Consider the following 13,796-nt stretch of genomic DNA (forward strand, 5'->3'; position numbering starts at 1 on the left):
TATCCCAGAGTTTGCTCAAACTCATGTCCATTGAGTCCGTGATGCTGTTTGTGTGTGTCCCAATCTCCTCTTCTTATAAAAACACCAGTTATATTGGATTAGGGGCCACCCTAATGACCTCATGGTAATTTAACTGCCTCTTTAAAGGCCCTGTTTCCAAATATAGGCACATTCTGAGGTCCTGGGAGCTAGGATTTCAACATGTGAGCTTGAGGGTGGAGAGGTGCACAATAGAGCTTGTAACAGGAGAGTTTATGAGAAACAAGAGGTGCCCGGCAAGGCTGTTCTTCACTTACAGAGTATAGGGCTTTATAGTAAGTCCTCAATTCCTGATCACTCCTAAATATGGCCTAAGGGTGACACGGGGGTCTCCCCCCACCCCTTTACAGAGGGCGGCTTCCCCAGCACAGTGCTCGCTGCAGAGGTGTGTGCGCCCCTGGGCAGGAAGCTAGTGTGTGTAGTGTTAGGCGCTCAGTCATGTCTGACTCTTTGCAATCCCATGAACTGTAGCCCTCCAGGTTCCTCTGTCCATGGATTCTCCAGGCAAGAATACTGGAGTGGGTTGCCATGCCCTCCTCCAGGTGATCTTCCCAACCCAGGGACTGAACCCAGGTCACCTGCATTGCAGGCAGATTCTTTACCATCTGAGCCACCAGGAGGCTGAATCATTTCATGAAAGTGATGCCATTCCCTTGCAGTTCTTCTGAAGAAATCCATGGGCAGTCTGGGTATGTTGGCCATTTTTTTTTTTTTTTTTAATACTTGTTAATTCCTCCGTACCCACTCCCTATGTTTTTTTCCTTAAACAAACAGAAATCAGGGCTCAAGCTCAAGAGCCTTTGGCAAGCACCAGCATCCAGCCCTAGGCATCTTGCCTATTTGTTTTCCTTGAATTCATGAGGTCACCCACATTTGCATTGGTGGCAAATGATTCTGTTTTCCATCTCAAATTGTGATATGTGTTTTATTTAACACAAAGTATGTAAGTTAAAAAAGTGAATCAATTCAAACAAAAACATTCATGATGGCACAGGTAGGAGGAAGATATGAAAAAAATCAGGAAGGTGATCTACAAGAAATTTGAAGTCTTAGAAATACAGCTCTAACATGTAAATTGGACCATAAAGTTGAACCATGAAGAAGGCTAAGCACCAAAATATTGATGCTTTAGAATTGTGGTGCTGGAGAAGACTCTTGAGAGTCCCTTGGACAGCAAGGAGATCCAACCAGTCAATCCTAAAGGAAGTCAAGCCTGAATATTCATTGGAAGGACTGATGCTGGGAAAGATTGAGGGCAGGAGGAGAAGAAGGTGACAGAGGATGAGATGGTTGGACGGCATCACTGACTCAATGGACATGAGTTTGAGCAAACTCTGGGAGGTAGTGAAAGACAGGGAAGTCTGGCGTGCTACATTCCATGGAGTCACAAAGAGATAGAACTTAGGAACTGAGCAACAACAGTGTGTAAGATAAGCAGAGACACTGGTCTTGCTGACCCTTGGGTTGTTCACCAAGGGGACACTCCTTAGAAAAATGGCGCTTCTGTCTCCACCCTGAGCCTCCACTGCCAGTATTGTGGTCAACCTTGGTGCCAAGGGCCTGGTTCTCTTCCCAGAGTGATGTGTCTTCTCCACCAGCACCCAAGAGGAGACAGAGCAGGGCAGAGATGCCCATCCCTTCTTTTATGTTGACAACTGCCACATCTAGTATCTAAACAGTCTCTGTCCCCAGGATAGAGGTTTACTCTCTAGATCCTCCCTCTTTTACTTTAGTTCCAACCTTGACATTGGCAAGGCCCTCATCTGGTGGCTCAAAGGTTAAAGCATCTGCCCCCAATGCAGGAGACCTGGGTTCAATCCCTGGGTTTGGTCCCTGGGTCAGGAAGATCCCCTGGAGAAGGAAATGGCAACACACTCCAGTATTTTTGCCTGGAGAATCCCATGATCGGAGGAGCCTGGTAGGCTACAGTCCACGGGGTTGCAAAGAGTCTGACACGACTGAGCGACTTCACTTTTACTTTCATCTTAGTTAAGGAGCAGCTACTAAGAGAAGTTTAGTGCAAGACACATGTAGACAAAGTATTTTTGACTTGAACCTGAAAACGTCCAGGAAATTCCAGTATGTATCTGATTCACAATTCTTTCCTATGCTTGTTTCCTCTGTCACACTTTTGTTTTACAATTTGGAGTTTCATTCCTAGCTTCCTTTCTCTATTTCTGGCTTAATACCAACTTTAAGAGTCAGGTAGTTCAAAGAGGAGGCTAGGCTTATGTTTGTGTTGGACATCTGAGCTTTGTAAACACTTGTTAAATGTTTTATTTGCAAGAATAAGCTATCTGCTCACTAGAGATTGGCTTAATAATCTATTATGTAAGTCTCTGAAAGTTTCAAAAGAGTTATTAATACATGGAAGAAGTGCTTATGGTATCATAAAGAAAACAGGTTACAAAACAGGATTTTTGGTAAAGCACTACTTTGAAAAGCATTATATATACATATATATTCACACATACATATGTATATATTACAGTTTATTAATATGTAATTGAAAGAGTATGCTGTAATGTTATTAATGGCTCTTTATCTAGAAGGAGTATAAGGATTTTAAATTTGCTCTTTTTACTTTTCTATATGGTCTTTTTTTTTTTTTTTTGGACTATACCTTTTATTTGCAGTTTTAAAAATTGAGGAAGAGTTGATAAAGTTATGCAAGTTTTAGGTGTGTAATAGTGATCCACAGTTTTTAAAGGTTATACTCCATTTATACTTTTTATAAAATATCAGCTATGTTCCCCATGTTATACAAGCTATCCTTGTAGCTTATTTATTTTGCACATAGTAGTTTGGACTCTTAATCCGCTGCTCCTATCTTGCCCCTCCCTTCTTTCCTCTCCCTACTGGTAACCTCCAGTTTGTTCTCTGAATCTATGAGTCTGTTTCTTTTTTTGTTATAATCACTGTTTTTATTTTTTGGATTCCACAAGTAAGTGATCCTATCAGTATTTGTCTTTCTCTGTCTGACTTATTTCACTTAGCTTAATACACTCCAAGTCCATCCTTGTTGTAGCAAATAGTAAAATTTTATTCTTTTTTATGACTGAGTAGTAGTCCATTGTGTGTGTGTATATATCTATATCAGTATGTATTGATCCATCCATCTGTTGATGGACACTTGGCAATTGTAAATAATGCTGCTATAAACATTGGGATACCTGTATCTTTTCAAGTTAGTGTTTTCATTTTTTTCAGATATATACCCAGAAGTAGGATTGTTGGATTATATGATAGTTCTGTTTTTAGTTTTTTGAGAAACCTCCGTAATGTTTTACACAATTGCTATACCAATTTCCATTCCCTCCAAGTGTATGAAGGTATCTTAATTTTCTGCACTGAATTTTTATTTTGTTTAAAATTTGAAGAAGAAACCATTAAATTAGCTTATGTAAAAAAAATTCTTTTAATCAAATGTTTCAAAGGTGAAGTCTATATCATGTAAAAAGGTGACTACTGCTGGCCAGGATTTTTTAAGAAATCATGTCTGCATTTTTTTTTTTTTTTTTTTTTTTGAGAAAATGAGAAAAGGATGGCAATGCTTTGTCTTGAACCTCTTCCAAAGAGACATGGTCTTAGATGAGATACAGGGTCAATGAAACAATACAAGTTAGGCTGCTTTCCTCATTATCACTAGGCTAGGTGAAATCTGTTTTTAAAAAACAACAACAAAAATAGCAGTCTTTATCACAGGACTTGTGGACTTGTGAAACCAAAACAGCAAATGGAAAGAGGCTGACGTCAGAATGAAATATGAATAACCAACTACATTATTTTATTCCTTTACAAACATTTATTTTTGGCCCCTCACATTAAAAAGCTTTTTCCACAGCCATGTTTCTCAGTAATTTTGATGTGTTCATCCTTCAGATCCAACAGGGGTCCCAACAGTAACTAATTTTCAATGTGACAAGTAAAAGAGCCTCATACAGGTATAGATCAGAATAGGGAGGGGAAGGTAACTTTGATAAAAAAAATATTTTTCGATGCTTCTGATATCCCTCACTTGGGTAATTACTGCTTTATGTTATTTTGTTATCTTTTATTGAATATTTAGTTCAACATCACATGTAACTACCTGTTTCAAAACAAAAAGCTTTATTCTGCTAAACTTTGTTGGTTTTATTGTTGTTTAGTTACTAAATCAAACATTTTTATGACCCCATGGACCATAGCCCACATGGCTCCTCTGTGCATGGGATTTCCCAGGCAAGAATACCGGAATGGGCTGTCATTTCTTTCTCCAGGAGATCTTTCCTACTGAGGGATCAAGCCACATCTCCTGCATTGGCAGGCAGATCCTTTACCACTAAGCTACCAGCGAAGCCCACGAACTTTGTTAATGCTAGTCCATTCTCCCTTCTCCTTTCCTAACTGTATCCTATCTTGCTGTCCTTTCTGCACAGATCATGTGCTTCAGGGAAATGTGACTTCATCTCCAGCCTCAGGGTTAGGCCTGGCTGGTTTAAAGTGAATCTGAAACTCTTGCAACAGTGTCTGGTTTAGGCAAGTCAGCTGTGACATTCCCCTGGCCATAGGATTGTTCAGAAATGAGCCTGAGGGAGAGTGTGAGCCAATGGGACTTCAGTTGCTTAAAAAGGAAGGTCCTCAGTGTTAGGAGAAAGCCCCTCTGACAGATGCTGTTTCTCTGGAAATCATTCTGGGTTATTACAGTCTTTTCCCACTGAGTGATCCTGACTAAGAATGAAATAACTCAGAACAAAAGGCACAAATGACAGACCAGAAGGGACTGCATGATCCCTGAAGCTCTCCCTGCCTCCAAAGTACCAGGTACAAACATTATCTTAAGCTGTAAGCCAGTTGGGGTCAAGTTTTCCACCTCTTGAAGCTGAAAGCATACTGATACAATACATGTAATATTGAAGAATTCCTCAAAATATAGTTTTATAATTTTAGTGTGAAGTGAGTTTCACTTCCCAGGCTGGAATATTAGGGAAAGAGAAGCTGCTTGACTCTCTGTAATTATTGACTTAAGTTAATCACTTTAAACAGCATCTTAAATATTCATTCTAAAAGTTTCCATTAAATACAGCATAAAATATGGTTGGTTATAAGAGTCTTTTAGCAATCACAAAATGCCAAAGATCTTAAAGCAAATCTCAATAATAGGATTTGTGCTTAAACTATGTTTTACCTGTAATGTCCTTGAGATCTAATCTTAAAATATGAGTGCTGATAGTGATTAAGATACATTTCTTCCTGAATAATTTATGTATCACATCATCAAGTTGAAGAATTACACGGAGAGCATTCAATAACTATTTATAAAAATAATCCTTACATTTTTTTAGTGGTCCTTTTTCAAATCATTCATTCCTTTAAATTTATTGAAATGTTTAAAAATAACATTAAGAACAAAAAAATAGAAGCAGGTAATTAAAAAAAATGGGAACTCAACTTTTTCTTTCTTTGGTGAAATTTCATATTTTGTTCCATAACTTGTATGTCTAAGAAATCAGTACCTTTTAGGGGCATGAGAAGGGGAGGAGGTGATTAAAAAAAAAAAGTGCAAAGTGATCCATATGATTATTTTCTAGCAGAAAGGTAACTGCACTAAAAGTATATGTTTTGAAAATTACTTAGATGCCAAAATAATTGAGGAAAAGTGTTATATTTTGACAGAAAATCTTCTGTCCTTCAAAGATGCTTATTTTGGGCGTTTCCATTTTCCATTAAACTCAGCAGTAATTATTCTGCAGACTACAGATCCATAAGTACTTTGGCATCCATCCTTCATTATTACTTGCATTTAATCTGCTAGATTCATAATTCCTACATATTATAATAGCATGTAGCCACAGAAGAAATAAAGTATACAAGCTGGCTGAATATTGATCATCTAGATTTAAACTGATTTCTATTTTGCTGACATAAGAAAGTAGGAAAAAGAAAGAGCTTCACTGAGAAAGTTCTTTAATTAAGGGAAATGTATTAAATTAACTCTATTTTTTGTGTATTTGATTCACATACGAGATTTTTTAAAGAGAAAACAGTAGCTGATAAAGTCCAAATAACTAATGTAAGCTGATTTATAGGTTCTGTTTCCAAAATTTTAATCCAATGAGACTTTGTTTTGGGGGAAGATTTATAAACAAAATATCCCAATGAGTGAAGTTTCAACTAACATAAATAACGTATCTGGATATGTTACTATCTTTTAATAACCATGGTTGATTTAGGGAGGAGAGGGGAAAAAAATGCATGGAATAATTGCCTCATTATTGGATATCAGATTAAATTGTTTGATTTAAATGGATGTAAAGTTAATGAATACAGGGAACTGCTATGAAGTTCCACCTTTTCTTATCAAAATGATAACATTAGGCACCCATACTCATGAGAACCAGGCTAGGTGGGGAGAAAGTTAATTGATCTAGGCAGAAATCCTTCAGGGGAAAGGACAAGAAGAAAAGAAACCTGGCCCCGTGTGTAAAATGAGCGCTCCCTCAGCTCTATTCTGAGAAGTGGTAAATTAACTATTTGGATGGACTGATAGTTGGGTTCCATTGCAATGCATTTGTTATACCACTTAATACTTTTTAAATGGAAACCAATTCAAGCTCTGGAATGTCTGCTCAGTTTTCCTAAAACTTAGAAGCTTACATTAATTTAAAAAAGAAACAGTGAACTTGATGGAACAGAGATATATGATAAATTTATATAATTGCCCTGATTAAGTTCAGAGGTAAATTTTCCAGGCTAGATAGCAGTGTGAAGTTGGGTATTTGAAATCTGAAGAAACTCCTGGGAATCTTATGGTTCTAATTTGGTCCACCTAAGAAATAAGAGAAAGTCCTTGAAAACTTAATTTCTACATTAAAAAAAAAATGAAGTGTAAAAGTTTGACAAAAGTTAGCTACTAGCCAAGTATAACAAAATAGTATTATAGCATTTTATTTTGAAGAAGTAAATATCCCAAGAAAATGTTTAATATTTTGATAAGTTTACTTTATAATGGAGGATATTAGTCAAACATGTCATATCATGTTAGGTTTAGAGTTCATCTGCTGGCTAAAATCCATTCAGTTTTGTCAGGTCATTCAACAAATATTTATTAAATGCCTATTGTGTGCCAAACACTATTCTAGACCCTGGAGATAGAAAGTAAAACAAATAAGATTCTGTCCCATGGAACTTAATTTATAGATTGTCTTTTACTGGCACTTGTTCAACTAATATAATGACTTGTTAACTTAAAGATTTGGAATGAACTGTATCAAAGCTGTTAGCATTTCCAATAAGAAAACAGTAACAAATGAGTTATAAAATGTCCTTTTAACTTCACCCTGCTGAATAGATATCATTTTGGTGTGTTCATATTGGTTAATAGAGATGATGGAAACCAGTTTGTTAATAAATACTGCTGGATGGTGGACAAAACTATAAAGAAGAATTCTCAGAATTCTAGATTTAAAAATATTTCTTTTTTCTTATCTTAACTATCCTTCTCACTCCCTGATGGAGTATTCCTTTTTCCTTCTCGGACTTCTTACGGCATTGCCAGTGAGGACACTAATGAAACACATTAGTTTAATATCTCCTTTTCCTTTTCTTCAATTTTTCTTTTTTTCTCCTTTTAACACATGTAGAATAATTATCCTTTTCAAGGGTAATTCACTCACTCTCATCTCTGACATCCTTGCAAAATCATTTCATTATTGTCATCTTAACCTTTGAGACTTTCCCAAAGTACTACAGTAAGTGCTTCCCAGGTGGCCTTGGGGTAAAGGATTCGCCTACCAATGCAGGAGACACAAGAGATGTGGGTTTGACCCTTGGGTTGGGAAGATCCCCTGGAAGAAGGAAATGGCAACCCACTCCAGTATTCTTGCCTGGAAAATTCCATGGACAGAGGAGCCCGGTGAGCTATAGTCCATGGGGTTGAAGAGTCTGATATGACTGAGTGGGCGTGTGTGTGCGCACAGACACACACACACACAGTTCAATAAATTATTTCTTTTCATATTGTTAAAAGTTCCTGAGACCAAGTAGATTACGAAGTGTTTTTAATGTATTGGAGAATGGCTGTTGCAATCTGATCAGGAAAATTTCAAGGCTCCATTTCTTGAGCTGTACCAAATTCTGTATTCACTTTAGTACTTTACACTTGGATGAATTACATCTCCATTACTCTCTATCACTGGTGTAGATATAATTCTATGATTGCTATAAATTTGGCTTTATTTATTTAGCAAGAATCTATTGAGCTTCTATTACAAATTGACTTGACACTCTTACAAGCACTAGCAATAGGATAATGAACAAAAGAGACATGCTTTCTAACTTACTGGGATTTACATTCACTGATATTTGGAAGATTATATATTTCTGGTTAATGTTAGGATAAGTCAGTCAATGTTGACATTGCAGTTTTAGCCACAAACTAAAAAAAAAAAACAAAAACAAGAAAACCACTGATTTTTACCTTGTATTCAACTCTTGTCTGGGACATTGGTCATTTTTATGATTAAAAACCAATTCACAATTGTAAAAAGTTGCAGAGTTCACTAACATTATGTTATCACACTCAGCAGTCCTAAGAGTACCTCTCAGCTAAATGTCCAACCATTTAAATCTAGCATGACTAGAATAGTAAAGTCAACTATCCTCAGAATTTCATTTACTACATTGAAATAATAATGATTTCAATATATAATTAGTCTTTAATTTTCTCTAACTTCCGCTGGAGAAGGGATAGGCTACCCACTTCAGTATTCTTGGTCTAACCTTGTGGCTGAGCTGGTATAGAATCCACCTGTGATGCGGGAGACCTGGGTTCGATCCCTGGGTTGGGAAGATCTGAAAAAGGGAAAGGCTACCTACTCCAGTATTCTGGCCTGGAGAATACTATGGACTGTATAGTCCATGGGGTCACAAAGAGTTGGACACGACTGAGCGGCTTTCACTTCCACATTTCAACCTCATAGAGTGCTATGTGGCAGTATGATATTACTTCCATTTAGACATAATATTCAACCTCACAGATGCAGATAAAACAACTCTCATGGCAGAAAGCGGTGGTTGGATAGCATCACAGACTCAATGGATATGAGTTGAGCAAGCTCCAGAAATTAATGAAGGACAGGGAAGTCTGGCACGCTGCAGTCCATGGGTTGCAAAGAGTTGGACACAATTTAGCAACTGAACAACAACAAAAAGACATTTTCTATTTCCTCCTTTCACTATTGCAAATAGCTTTTAAGATATGAATCTAGCTCAAGAATATAAGTGAGGGCCTTTTCTAAGGGTCTGGTAAATAACCAACTGGAGAGGAGGGCTGATATGAACGGAGTTGGTGGGCTGGGACGGGGGTGTGAGAGGCTGGAAGTGTGTTAGTCGCTCAGTTGTGTCTGACTGTGACCCCCTGGACCGTAGCCCAGAAGGCTCCTCTGTCCATGGAATTCTCCAGGCAAGAACACTGGATTGGGTTGCCATTTCCTTCTCCAGGGAATCTTCCCAACCCATATGTTGAACCTGTCTCCCAAATTGCAGGCAGATTCTTTATCACTGAGCTACCAGGGAAGTCCCTGGAGGCTGAAGGTGTCCTCCAAAGCAAATTTCTTTGAAGTGTTATGCTCTGTCTTTGAAAATCATGCACAATATTTCTTGTATCCATACAGTTTCGTGCTCATTTTAATATAAAAGCAGTGTTTTCATTTCTTACCACTTATTAACATTGTTGCCCCATCCATAGTGTTGTAAAGAAATTCCTACCCCAGGGTCCCAGCAATGATCCATGTTCTCAGGTCATATGTGTACCCTGGTGGGGGGCTCCCCTCGTGACTCCTATGGTAAAGAATCTGCCTGCAATACGGGAGACCCAGGTTCGATCTCTGGGATGGGAAGATCCCCTGGAGGGGGAGGGCATGGCAATCCACTCCAGTATTCTTGCCTGGAGAATTCCATGGACGGAGGAGCTGGGTAGTTTATAGTCCATGGGATCACAAAGAGTCGGACATGACTGAGTGACTATCACTTTCACTTTTCACTTTTCAGGGCATCTGAATATCACTGGCTTAACAGAAGCTCTCAGACATCCTGACATCTGACTGTTATCAAATTGTTCAAGTTATCCAACCTCAGATTTTCTCAGCTGTTAAAAAGTGGTAAAAACCTCGACTTTACTCTCCATGGTGTTGTTGGAAAGATCAGAAGAGTCAATAGAATATTACTATTATTAGTATTAAATAACTGGTTTCTTCAACAATCAGTGCTTAGGTCAGTGTAGAAATATGAAATCATTCCATTTTTCTCCAGTTATTGCTTTCAACTATGCAACATTGAGTTTCCTTCTCCCATCCCTTCAAGACAGCTTAGTCAGATCCTACAGCTTTCTGATCATTCAGTTATTAAAATATCAGTTTAGTTCAACTTATTGCAGTTTATAATTTCACTTTACACATATGTTTGAAATCTCATTGGCTCCCAACCTCCCCATTCTAGTGAAGCTTGCATTTAAGTAATTTAGACTGGGAAAGGAATGGGATCAGTTGTCTTACTCCCTCACCTCTCTTTCCTTTGGGACCCCTTCTCCTCCAAGGAATTGGGATCAAAGATGGAGAAAGACTGCAAGTATCAGACGTCAGTCCTCCCTTACCTATCGTTCTTTCTCAGTTCAAGATCCATCTATCTCTGAGGCCTGCTGAGTAGCTCCCAGCTAAATGCTGAGTCTCTCCTGGGACACGTATGTGAGTTTTCCAGGGGCGATGTTGGTGGGAGTGGTGTCGGGGGCTTTCCAGTGCACTATATTTTCTTCTGGGAGATCAGCCTGACTTGGTCACTTTTGACTCCTCCTGCTCAAACGCTTCTGAAACCAGATCTGTTCCCACCTCAGATTCTAGACCCCACAGCCTTGGTGGCTGCAGTCTCTTCACTTTATGGCCTCTTTTCATGGACACCAAATAGTTCCATCAAAGTAACCTACCACCGTATTCATCTCAACCGTGGGAATCTCCCTCTACATTGCTTCTGCAACAAAATCTGAATCTGTCTCTCTCTTTCCTTTCTCTCTCTCTCTCTCATATACACACACACAGTCTCTCTCCTTCCAGCTCAAGTATCCACAATGAGCTTTGACCAGCAAGTTTGTCCATGTCTCTGAGAAGTTCCTTTGGATTCACCACCTTTAACTTGGCTTGGGATGAGGTGGGCAGGGGTGTGTGTGGGGGTATTTTCACTCTCTACAATGGGATGGATGTCAGGCTTATCACTCATTCCTCCTCAGCCCACCATATGAATATAGTGTTAGCTAGGAGCTGGACTGACAGTAGTGGGTAGCAAAGCTGTTGTAGTCACCTCTTACAAAACCTGAGAGAAGGATGTGGACCTGAGTTGTCCAAGGTGCTCTTCAGAAAGAGGGATGCATGACACCTCTTTGCCATCCTTTGGTTCATAGGTGTCAACTCCATGGCAACAAGTGAAATCCCCACGCAGCATCCTGTTACCTTGTTATGCTCGTTACTGCTTGGGAAAAGTACTCATTTATGCACATACAGAGTATTACATTGGCAGCAGGAACACAGGCAAAAATTCAGGAGGGACAGTACTGTGATTTATGCGGAATCACATGGGATAACAGTTTTGTTGTACCATTCGTGGTATGACAAAGTTTGCTAGCTGCTGGCTAGGGAAGCTGCTTGCGTTATGGCTTAGGGATGCATGTGAGAAAGAGGCTTCTGTTTTCTTTGAATCCAGGCTGTGTGTTTAGAAACTTTCTCTTAATTCAGGGTGGGGGGCTGTAATTATTGGTATGTAATTTGTTATTGGTTAAATATAACATAGTGAGGTAGAGAATAGTTTTATCCTCTTCAGGTATATTTGTAATAGCAGCAAAAAAATAGGACTCTTGTGCCAGGAATTTCTTGTAGCACAGAAGACTCTGTGTTACTATTTAGTGGAATCAGACTTCTATGGGCCAGTCACCCAGAAGCCTGGGGAATTTTGTCACCAGATAGCTGAGTAGGCTGGCCCAAGCTCCTCCTCCAATATTGGTTTCAGTGGTTCAAACGGGAGATTTTTAGAAGGAAAAAATATCAACACACATCAGACGTTACATAATAGGTGAAGCAAAGTCCCAAAATGTCGCATACTGTTTCTTGATGTCACAGTGTTCCCGTGGCAGGTCTTTTGTCCCCGCGTCTACCATCTGTTCTATGCTCCGGTGTTAAAAGGGACCCCTTAAAGTCTGCTGCCCCAGTACATGGGCACTCTACAGAAAGCGTAGTCTTTCCAAAGCAAGACAGCGGCATTTTTGTTGGTCTGCAGCCCTTCCCCAGAGCTCCAGCAGTGTCTCCAACTCTTCTGGTCTCTCTGGAGTAGGGGGACATTTCCCACCCTTTATACTTTGCTCCACAGAGAACCACCGTGACGACATACCGTGACTCAGTGGCTCAAAGCTCATCCCAGCCTAAAGTAACCCCAGGAAACTTACTCCACATAGGAGAGAGTGCCAGAAATATTCCCAGGTGGGGCTAGTGGTTAAGAACCCACCTGCCAATGCAGGAGATGCAAGAGATAAGAGTTCCATCCCTGGGGTCAGAAAGATCCCCTGGATGAGGGCATGGTAACCCACTCTAGTATTCTTGCCTGGAGAATCCCATGGAGAAAGGAACCTGGCGGGCTATGGTCCATGGGGTCACAGAATTGGACATGATGGGAGCAACTTAGCAAGCACGTACACAGGCCAGAAATATTGCTTTTCTGTAGACTCTTAACTTCAGTTCGAAGTCCCTTCCAACAGGCAGAAATTCAGTCTCAGTTATCATTGTAGCTCCCCGCATCCACTCACAGAGTGTTGTGCAAAGGTTCTAGCGTTCTAACACCGAACAAAGATGGGCCTTGGAAGTTTTTGCCCTTGTTGGTTTCTGTTCAGCTGTCTATCAGCCCAGCCTCCACAGTTCCTTGAATTCTAGTGAGTTTGCTGATTCTGTGTCAAATTAGGGGCATGAGAACCTATGGCAAGTGCGATAAATTGAGAGCTAAGTCTTCAGTTACCTCCCCATTTCTCTTCCCTCCTGAAGGTTCTGTCATGAAATGGAATGTGGGTCCCTACCACACTCCCTATCATCTTCTCCTTCCCAGTTGAAGGCAATCTCCTCTCCTTCCCTTACTGCTTTCTTTCCTCTGCCCTTCAGGGGCAGCTATGATAACCACTTTAATTCATTTAGGACAGGGAGAGGGAGTAAGTGTGGGAGTGGGAGGTGGGTGTTGTGTGTGCTTTGCTCAGTTGTGTCCGACTCTTTTAAGACCCCATGGACTGTATCCCACCAGGCTCTTCTGACCATGGAATTTTCCAGGCAAGAATACTGGAGTGGGTTGCCATTTCCTCCTCCAATGAATCTTCCCAACCCAGGGATCGAACTTGCATCTCTTGCATCGGCAGGCAGATTCTTTACCACTGTGCCTAGGATTTAAAAATTGAATGAATTCACATAAATGTTAGGTGCTTATGGAAATTTGGAAAATCTGGCTTTTATTGCATGACAGTAACCAGTGCGGGGAGAGAAGGGTTCTCCCTTCTGCTCAGGCCAAGCCCAGCCCATTGCACTAGTTAACGGCAGCTGCCTGACCTGGGGAGTATCTGACTTTGAAATGTTCTGCTGTGATCTTTCACAAAAGCCAAGCAGAAGGGCTAGAACATAAATATAGGCATAAGTGAGGGCATATAGAGAATCTGGTTATCTTTAAAAAACCAGAAGGGGAACAACCCACAAATTAATAGCAGA

The sequence above is a fragment of the Muntiacus reevesi genome, chromosome 1 (genome assembly GCF_963930625.1).
Source record: "Muntiacus reevesi chromosome 1, mMunRee1.1, whole genome shotgun sequence".
Lineage (NCBI taxonomy): Eukaryota > Metazoa > Chordata > Mammalia > Artiodactyla > Cervidae > Muntiacus > Muntiacus reevesi.